This window comes from Neophocaena asiaeorientalis, unplaced genomic scaffold (genome assembly GCF_003031525.2).
Source record: "Neophocaena asiaeorientalis asiaeorientalis breed wild unplaced genomic scaffold, Neophocaena_asiaeorientalis_V1.1 scaffold67, whole genome shotgun sequence".
Lineage (NCBI taxonomy): Eukaryota > Metazoa > Chordata > Mammalia > Artiodactyla > Phocoenidae > Neophocaena > Neophocaena asiaeorientalis.
The window spans coordinates 5,968,559-5,977,615 of record NW_020173731.1 but is presented as its reverse complement, the minus strand read 5'-3'; the positions used below and the strand labels follow the sequence as shown (position 1 = coordinate 5,977,615).

Genomic DNA, 9,057 nt, shown 5'->3' with positions numbered 1-9,057 from the left:
TTTATATCCTCTGGCTCCATTTTAGATTGAAATTCTTTCTATATCGATATTGGTATTGAAATAGACATGATACAAACAAATGCTGAAGAGGGTGTGGAGAAAAGAGAATCCTCCTACACTCTTGGTGGGAATGTAAATTGGTGTAGCCACTATGGAAAGCAGTATGGAGGTTCCTCAAAAAACTAAATAGAGTTGCCATATGATCCAGCAATCCCTCTCCCAGGCATATGTCCAGACAAAACTATAATTCAAAAAGAAACACGCACCCCTATGTTCATAGCAGCGCTATTCACAATAGCCAAGACATGGAAGCAACCTAAATGTCCATCAACAGATAAATGGATAAAGAAGATGTGGTACATATATACAGTAGAATACTACTCAGCCATAAAAAAAAAGAATGAAATAGTGCCATTTGCAGCAACATGTATGGACATATGTAGTAGGGAAGAACCTTTTGTACTTTATTACAAGTTAATCACTAAAGGGATGTTGCCTATAAGCTTAAATTATACATAATGGCCCATCTCTGGGAATCCTGCTTCCCAGGTAATGAACTTAAAGCTAAAATACCTTTGTTTAGCTCACAGGAAATAACATGACTAGGCCCACCTGTGAATGACTGCAGGGAAGAAGAAATTAACACATCCCCCTCCAGAGGCTGATGGGAACCAGGAAGTGTTTGACTTTACTCCCTCCCCTTTTAGTATAAAAGAGCCTGAATTCTAACTCAGGCAAGATGGTTCTTTGGGGCATGAGCCCACCATCTTCTCTATTTTCTGGCTTTCCAAATAAAATTGCTATTCTTTGCCCCAACAACTCGTCTCTTGATTATTGGCCTGTTGTGCGGTGAGCAATACAAGCTTAGAGTCGGTAACACCTAGAGGTTATCATACTAAGTGAAGTAAGTCAGAAAGAGAAAGACAAATACCATATGATATCAATTATATGTGGAATCTAAAGTATGACACAAATGAACTTATCTACAAAACAGATTCACAGAAATAGAGAATGGACTTTCGGTTGCCAAGGGGGAGGTGGTTAGGGGAAGGATGGATTGGGAGTTTGGAGTGAGCAGATGCAAACTATGATATCAATATATAGAATGGATAAACAACAGGGTCCTACTGTATAGCACAGGGAACTATATTCAATATCTGGTGATAAACCATAATGGAAAAGAACATAAAACGAATGTATACATATGTATAACTGAATCACTTTGCTGTACAGCAGAAGTTAACACAACATTGTAAATCAACTATACTTCAATAAAATAAATTAAAAAAAAAAGAAATATACAGGATAGGCTGGCTTATGCTCCACAACAAGAGAAGCCACTGCAATGGGAAGCCCGTGCACCGCAACAAAGTGTAGCCCCTGCTCGCCACAACTGAAGAAAGCCTACTCGCAGCAACAAAGACACAACGCAGCCAAAAAATAAATAAATATAAATAAATAAACATAAACACTTTATAAGAAAAAATGTTTAAAAAAATAATTTTGAAGCTAACTTTGTTGGTGCTTTCAAAGAAAAGTTACAGAGAAAGGTTTCATGCTTGAGCCTAACGCTACAATGAAGGAAAGGCAAATGAGCAAAGAATGCTCCACCTCTCTAAAAACTAGAATCCTAAGTCAGGCGTAGGGCAGCCTGAGGCAGGCCTAGGAATTGTGTCTGGCCTGGTATGAGGAAAAGTTTGATCTAAAGGATCAGTGTAGGGCTATATTTCTGCCTGTAATTTAATGGGGTTTCAAAAACCAGTATCAAGAGTTTGTGTGGTTGGAAATGAAAATCTATTAAGAAAAATTAACAGATTTAGGATGATTCCCTCTGGGGGAGAGAAGAGGATGTTTCCTGTCTTTAACCATGGCTCTTAGAATCTTTTGTGCATTTTACAATTTACATGTTGCTTCCATATACATTATCTTATTTTGATCATGACTAAGCTATTTACCAAACAGGTTAGATAATAAGAAAATAATCAAAATGAGTTTTTCCTTTTTAAATGAGATTTAAACACATTTTAAAATTATTTTTATAAGTATAGACTTTGAATATATTAAGTTTCAAAATTATCATTATCGCATAAAGACTATAACTTTTTATTACATAGCACAGATGGTCCTCCTCAGTTTTAAACATGGTTGAAGTTAAGGGAAAATAAGGCAGAACTAGCTGACTGGCTGTACCTTTGGGAAGCCCAGTCTGTCCCAGGGAATGGCCACAACTCAATTTCGTTGTAATATCCAGAGCTGGTGTAGCTTTCAGGTCCTTCCCCATACTAAACAAACACTCAACAAACCTGAAAAGAGTATTTCCCCATTGTAATTAAGAAAATTACTTCCTGTTTTATAAATATTCAAGGATTTTGTGACACAATAGAGGGAAACAGATAAATACAGCATTTCAATTAAGTATTGTAGTTATTATCAATGGATCTGCACAATCTACTCAGGGGAGTAAAACCCATAGTTTCCCTGGGGTGGAATCAGAGATGATCTTATGACAGAACTTCATCTTTAAAAAAATCATTGCAGGGCTTCCCTGGTGGCGCAGTGGTTGAGAGTCCACCTGCCGATGCAGGGGACACGGGTTCGTGCCCCGGTCTGGGAAGATCCCACATGCCGCGGAGCGGCTGGGCCCGTGAGCCATGGCCGCTGAGCCTGCGCGTCCGGAGCCTGTGCTCCGCAACGGGAGAGGCCACAGCAGTGAGAGGCCCGCGTACCGCAAAAAAAAAAAAAAAAAAAAATCATTGCAATACCAGAGAACATGAATAATAGCAGAATTGGGATGCTTGATTCAAATAATAACTAATATACTAGTATTTCTGTTTTGAAGCTTTTTAATTCATAAAATTAAAGTGTAATACTAGGTATTTAATGCAGTTTAAATTTTAAAATCGTACATTAAGAAAAATTACAAAAATTTAAACATTAAATATAAATCATTACCAATATCAGTTGTTGGCCGGTAAAATAAAGTGTTACAAACTAATATACACACTACATGAAATAAAGAAAATGTAATTAATCATGAAAAATATAAGATGAAATATATCTTTTTTTAAAGAAAGATGTTTCTTTAAGTGTCAATTGGTTTTTATTAGACAGTGAACCTATTTTTGTGCACATTTTTCCAGTTGCTGAGAAAGCTCTTTCTAATTCTACACTAGTTGGAAGAGGACATATTGGTTATTAGCTAACTCCATATATTTTCTTTTTACTCCATCTCCAAAGATCTCTGTCTCTGTCTATCTCTTGTTGACTTTGATGACATATTTTTAATAGCTATCTTTTCCATGGGTTGTGATCTTTTTGTTGACAGCAAGCTGTTGTTCTAATTCTTTCAAAAGAGATATTACAGTTCTCTTTTGGCTTCTTCAGTTTCATGGTGGGATTCCACGCAGAGAGTTTCTTGCCTTGGTTTCAATACTGGCATTTTCATATTCTATTTGTTCAGAAGTTCCTGGAACACAAATAAGTATTATTCTTCCAATAGGAGATTTTCCTTTCCATTGTCATTAATTCTTCCTCTTAAGAATTATGGAGGCAGTGAAGAATTTTATCTAAATAAGTGAAACAGTTTTGATTAGAAACTGTAATCCAGTTTAATATGTAAATGATTCAAATTTCAGACATTTTTAGAATAATGGTTTTATTCCAACAAAAAAATACTGATCTTCTGGTACCTTAAAATATCATAGTATATGAAACACTAAAAATTTTTTTAAAAACCAATATTGGGGCTTCCCTGGTGGCACAGTGGTTGAGAGTCCGCCTGCCGATGCAGGGGACACGGGTTCGTGCCCCAGTCCAGGAGGATCCCACATGCCGTGGAGCGGCTGGGCCCGTGAGCTGTGGCCGCTGGGCCTGCGCGTCCGGAGCCTGTGCTCCGCAACGGGAGAGGCCACAGCAGTGAGAGGCCCGCGTAACGAAAAAAAACCCAAAAATCCAATATTGCATTTACTAGCTTAAAAGTGAAATGTAATCCACATAATACAAGGCAGATGTGCGGTTCAGTTCTAGCATTAAAAGAATCACAAATCCAGCAACCTGAAGTAATTAAAATCGAAATTCAGATCTTCACTATACCCTCAGAAGAAAATCCCCAAGGAGAAAATTTACTTAAAACTTCAACAAAATCCCCTTTCTTTATCACAATTGCCTGGAACACATCTGGAAAGTTATTCAAAAGTCTTTCTTCTTTGTTCATTACCAAAGTTCTCAGAACTTTCATTTGAACACATACAGGGTGAAGTCTTGTCTTCCCATTATCCTTCACCTTCCAGAATTACCATTTGTTCTTTTACTTGTAACCCTCCCCTCTTTTCCATGAAGGTCTCCTGTGTCCTCAGGTTAAAGATGGAACGGGAGGTAAGGGACTTGAGGTAGGTCCTATATTCCTTCAAGGAGTATGCCTACATTGAGAAAAAGGAAGATAGAACAGTAGCCTGAGGAGGACACAATGTTGAGGAAGGGATTATTTTTTGCATTGCTTTTGAATATAAGAAACATTAACATGTTTATAAAACATGGAAAAGGGGCCAAATGGAAAGAGAGAGATTAAAAACACAGAAAAGATGGACTAGAATAACCCAAAGATGGAGGTCCTGGGCCTTTGCACATGCTGTTCCTCTCTTGCCCAATACTCCCTTCTATTTATTCCATCTGGCTGTCTACTGCTTGTTCTTCAGGACTCAATTCAGATATCAGGTCCTACAGAAAGTCTTATAGGATCCCCCCTCCATGTTTCCATAGTTACTGAAGCTCATCCTAGTGTGGCCCTCACTCCTGTATTTAATGTCCTTGTGCACTCACAGGCTCCATCACTAGAGACCAGGTCTACAAAGCAATCTTGAGAAAGAAAGACAGAGTTAGAGGAATCAAGCTCCCTGACTTCAGACTATACTACAAAGCTACAGTAATCAAGACAGCATGGTACTGGCACAAAAACAGAAATATAGATCAATGGTACAGGATAGAAAGTCCAGAGATAAACCCACACACATATGGTCACCTAATTTATAACAAAGGAGGCAAGAACATACAATGGAGAAAAGACAGCCACTTCAATAAGTGGTGCTGGGAAAACTCGACAGCTACGTGTAAAAGAATGAAATTAGAACACTCCCTAACACCATGCACAAAAATAAACTCCAAATGGATTAAAAACCTAAATGTAAGCCCGGACAGGAAAAACACTCCTTGACATAAACCACAGCAATATCTTTTTTGAACCACATCCTAGAGTAATGAAAATAAAAACAAAAATAAACAAATGGGACCTAATAAAACTTAAAAGCTTTTGCACAGCAAAGGAAACCATAAATAAGATGAAAAGACAACCCTCAGAATGGGAGAAAATATTTGCAAATGAAGCAACAGACAAAGGGTTAATCTCTAAAATATACAAACAGCTCATGGAGCTCAATATCAAAAAAACACACAACCCAATTAAAAAATGGGCAGAAGACCTAAATAGACATTTCACCAAAGAAGACATAGAGGTGGCCAAGAGGCACATGAAATGCAGATCAAAACTACAATGAGGTAACACCTCACACTGGTCAGAATGGCCATCATCAAAAAAAATCTACAAACAATAAATGCTGGAGAGGGTGTGGAGAAAAGTGAACCCTTTTGCACTGTTGGTGGGAATGTAAATTGATACAGCCACTATGGAGAACAGTATGGAGTTTCCTTAAAAAACTAAAAATAGAACTACCATAATGACCCAGCAATCCCACTTCTGGGCATATACCCTGAGAAAACCATAATTCAAAAGGACACATGTACCCCAATGTTCATTGCAGGACTATTTACAATAGCCAGGACATGAAAACAACATAAATGTCCAACAATAGATGAATAGATAAAGAAGATGTTGTATATATATGCAATGGAATATTACTCAGCCATGAAAAGGAACAAAACTGGGTCATTTGTGGAGATGTGGATGGGCCTAGAGTCTGTCAAACAGAGTGAAGTTAGTCAGATAAGGTCCAAGAGGGAGGGGATATAGGTATACATGTAGTTGATTCACTTCATTGTACAGCAGAAGCTCAAAATTATGATGGATAAATGTTTGTGGAATAATGAAGAAATGAATTTTAAAGACTCTAGATTCACTGAATGTAGCTTGTGACTTACTTGCTCCTTCAAACTAAGAAATTGTGAAAAAGTAGAAAAAAAGTTAAGAACCGGGAAAGCCATTTCTGGTTTATTAATAAATAGGAAGAAAAATATGAAGACTGAGTTAGTCTGAAAACCTAACAACTTAACACCTTAAAACACAGCTTTTGCTTTATAAGTTAAAAATTTTAAACATTTGGTTGGTTAAGATAATTGCATGTATATTTATATTTTATTCCATTCCACAGAAATTGAAAATAGTTTTATATGTGTTTGTAGAGAAAAAAATATACAATTACATAAGACTTGTTTAAAATAGTATTATTCACAGCGAGGTGTTAAACCCCTAAGGATATTCAGTGGTGGGTTCACAAAACTTACAAAGTAAACATGCCATATCTTCCAGAAACAAGAGTGTTACAATGATTTTTTCTCTGGGAGGGTGGGGAAGGAGCAACCTGAGAGGTAGGTTGGGGATGAATACTGTTCTCCTAAGTATACATAGCATAAAGAGGCTGTGATGGTTAATTTCATGTGTCAACTTGACTGGTCCACAGGGTGCCCAGATACTTGGTCAAACATTATTTTGGGTGTTTCTGTGAAGGTGTTTTTGGATGAGATTAACACTTAAATCCTTAGCCTGAGTAGAGCAGATTGCTCTCTCCAATGTGGGTGGGTCTCATCCAATCAGTTAAAGACCTGAATAGAACAAAAACACTGAATCTCTTCCAAGTGAGAGAATTTCTACTGTTTGATGGCCTTTGAACTGGCACATCAGCATTTTTCCTGCCTTCAGACTTGACTAGAACTACATCATCTGCCCTCCTGGGTCTCCAGCTTGCCAACTCACCCTGCAGATCTTGGGACTTTCCAGCCTCCATAATCACAGGAGCCAATATACATATGATAGATAGATGGCTAGATAGATAGATAGATGATAGATAGATCCATCTTCTCTGAAGAACCCTGATCAAAACAGAAGCCAAGAACATTCATACTTGACCTGTTGAATTAGAAATGATTTCTTTCCCAAAGTCTTCACTAGTATTTACTAACTTCGGTAAACAAAATAATAACAAATCCATTTCCGAATTGTTTTTTGTTTGTTTTTTGGCAGTACGCGGGCCTCTCACTGTTGTGGCCTCTCCCGTTGCGGAGCACAGGCTCCGGATGCGCAGGCTCAGCGGCTCCGGATGCGCAGGCTCAGCGGCTCCGGATGCGCAGGCTCAGCGGCCATGGCTCACGGGCCCAGCCGCTTCGCGGCATGTGGGATCTTCCCAGACCGGGGCACGAACCCATGTCCCCTGCATCGGCAGGCGGACTCTCAACCACTGCGCCACCAGGGAAACCCCATTTCCAAATTGACCTCAAACTGAGATTGACATAACATAAAAATAAATTGTAGAATCCAGGTGGTAGGTAAATTAATTCTCCCTGTATAATTCTTTCTACATTTCTGTATGTCTGATGATTCTTATAACAAAATACTGAGGAAAAGAAATTTATTGGCCAGCCAAGTTGGCTGCCGCCACGGTGAAGGCTGCACGAGGGTGGTCGGGCTTGCTGCTGGGCGTGCGGAGTGTTGTCCTACAGCTTCCAGGGCTGACCCAGGTGAGGTGGAGCCGCTATGGTCCTGAATACCAGGACCCCCAGATTGACAAGGCATATTACCGCAAGCCCTCGGCCGAGCTGAATGAGGAGGAAAAGTATGAGCGGGAGCTCAGGAAGACTCCGGTTATCAAAGCTGCTCCAGCGACGAAAACAAGCTCTGTGTTTGAAGACCCAGTGATCAGTAAATTCACCAACATGATGATGAAAGGAGGAAACAAAATACTGGCCAGATCCCTCATGACGCAGACTCTGGAAACTGTGAAAAGGAAGCAGTTTGAGAAGTACCATGCTGCTTCTGCAGAAGAACAGGCAACCACTGAACGCAACCCTTACACCATCTTCCAACAAGCACTGAAAAACTGTGAGCCTGTGATTGGGCTGGTACCCATGCTCAAGGGTGGCCATTTCTATCAGGTCCCTGTGCCGCTAGCTGACCAGAGTCGCCACTTCCTGGCCATGAAGTGGATGATTACTGCATGTAGGGAGAATGAAGCTCCGGCGGACGCTGATGCCGGAGAAGCTGTCTCGGGAGCTGCTGGAGGCTTTTCACAAGCGGAGCTCTGTGGTAAACAGAAAGCACGACACGCACAAGACGGCCGAGGTTAACCGGGCGCGGGCCCACTACCGCTGGTGGTAAGGGGTGGGCGGAGGAGCTGGGAGGAACAGCGCGCTCTGTTGCAAGAAATGGCGTGAGCCACCTCCATGTTGCAGAACACCTGTGGGTTAAGCGTATACTTCCCTTTCAAGGGCAGGCGGGCCTCATAAGAAAGATGGAGCCGCATGTTCACTGATTGTTAGTCCTTTCTTTGGGGGCTAGAACTCGCTCTCCCTGCCCCATCTCCTTGCAAAGAGGGGACATATCAACTTGGATTTCCCCCAAGAAACTTAGGGTTCATCCAGTCCTTCTCTTCCTTCAGATTGGGGTGGATCTTTGGGTGATATGAAAGGAAGGAGAAAAAGTATCAGAAAAAGTATTAGAAAATTCTCATCCTGAGCTAGTGTAGCATGTGATGTGGCATTGCCATTCATTGAAACCAACTGGAGGAAAGATGCTTGGTTCCAAAGTGGTCCTTGTACAAAATGTATAAAAAGCAGTTTCTGATGTGGAAAAAAAAAAAGAAATTTATTTAAAATGCACAGGTTGTGAGAAAAAAACCCTTTAGGTTAAATAGGAAAATGAATGTTTATAAAGTAAATAGAATAAAGTGGAACAAAATCCTTATAGGATTTTAAATCAATTGAGTTTAATTCAAATCCCCCCAATTCCAAAACGGCAGTAACAAGATGCCATCTCAGCAGATGATCTTGACCCTT

General features: G+C 39.9%; 1 pseudogene; it reads left to right on the top strand.

The window, feature by feature from the left end:
- The first annotated feature begins 518 nt into the window (after nucleotides 1-518).
- Nucleotides 519-8,414, top strand: LOC112403440 (28S ribosomal protein S7, mitochondrial pseudogene; annotated as a pseudogene).
- The last annotated feature ends 643 nt before the right edge of the window (nucleotides 8,415-9,057 follow it).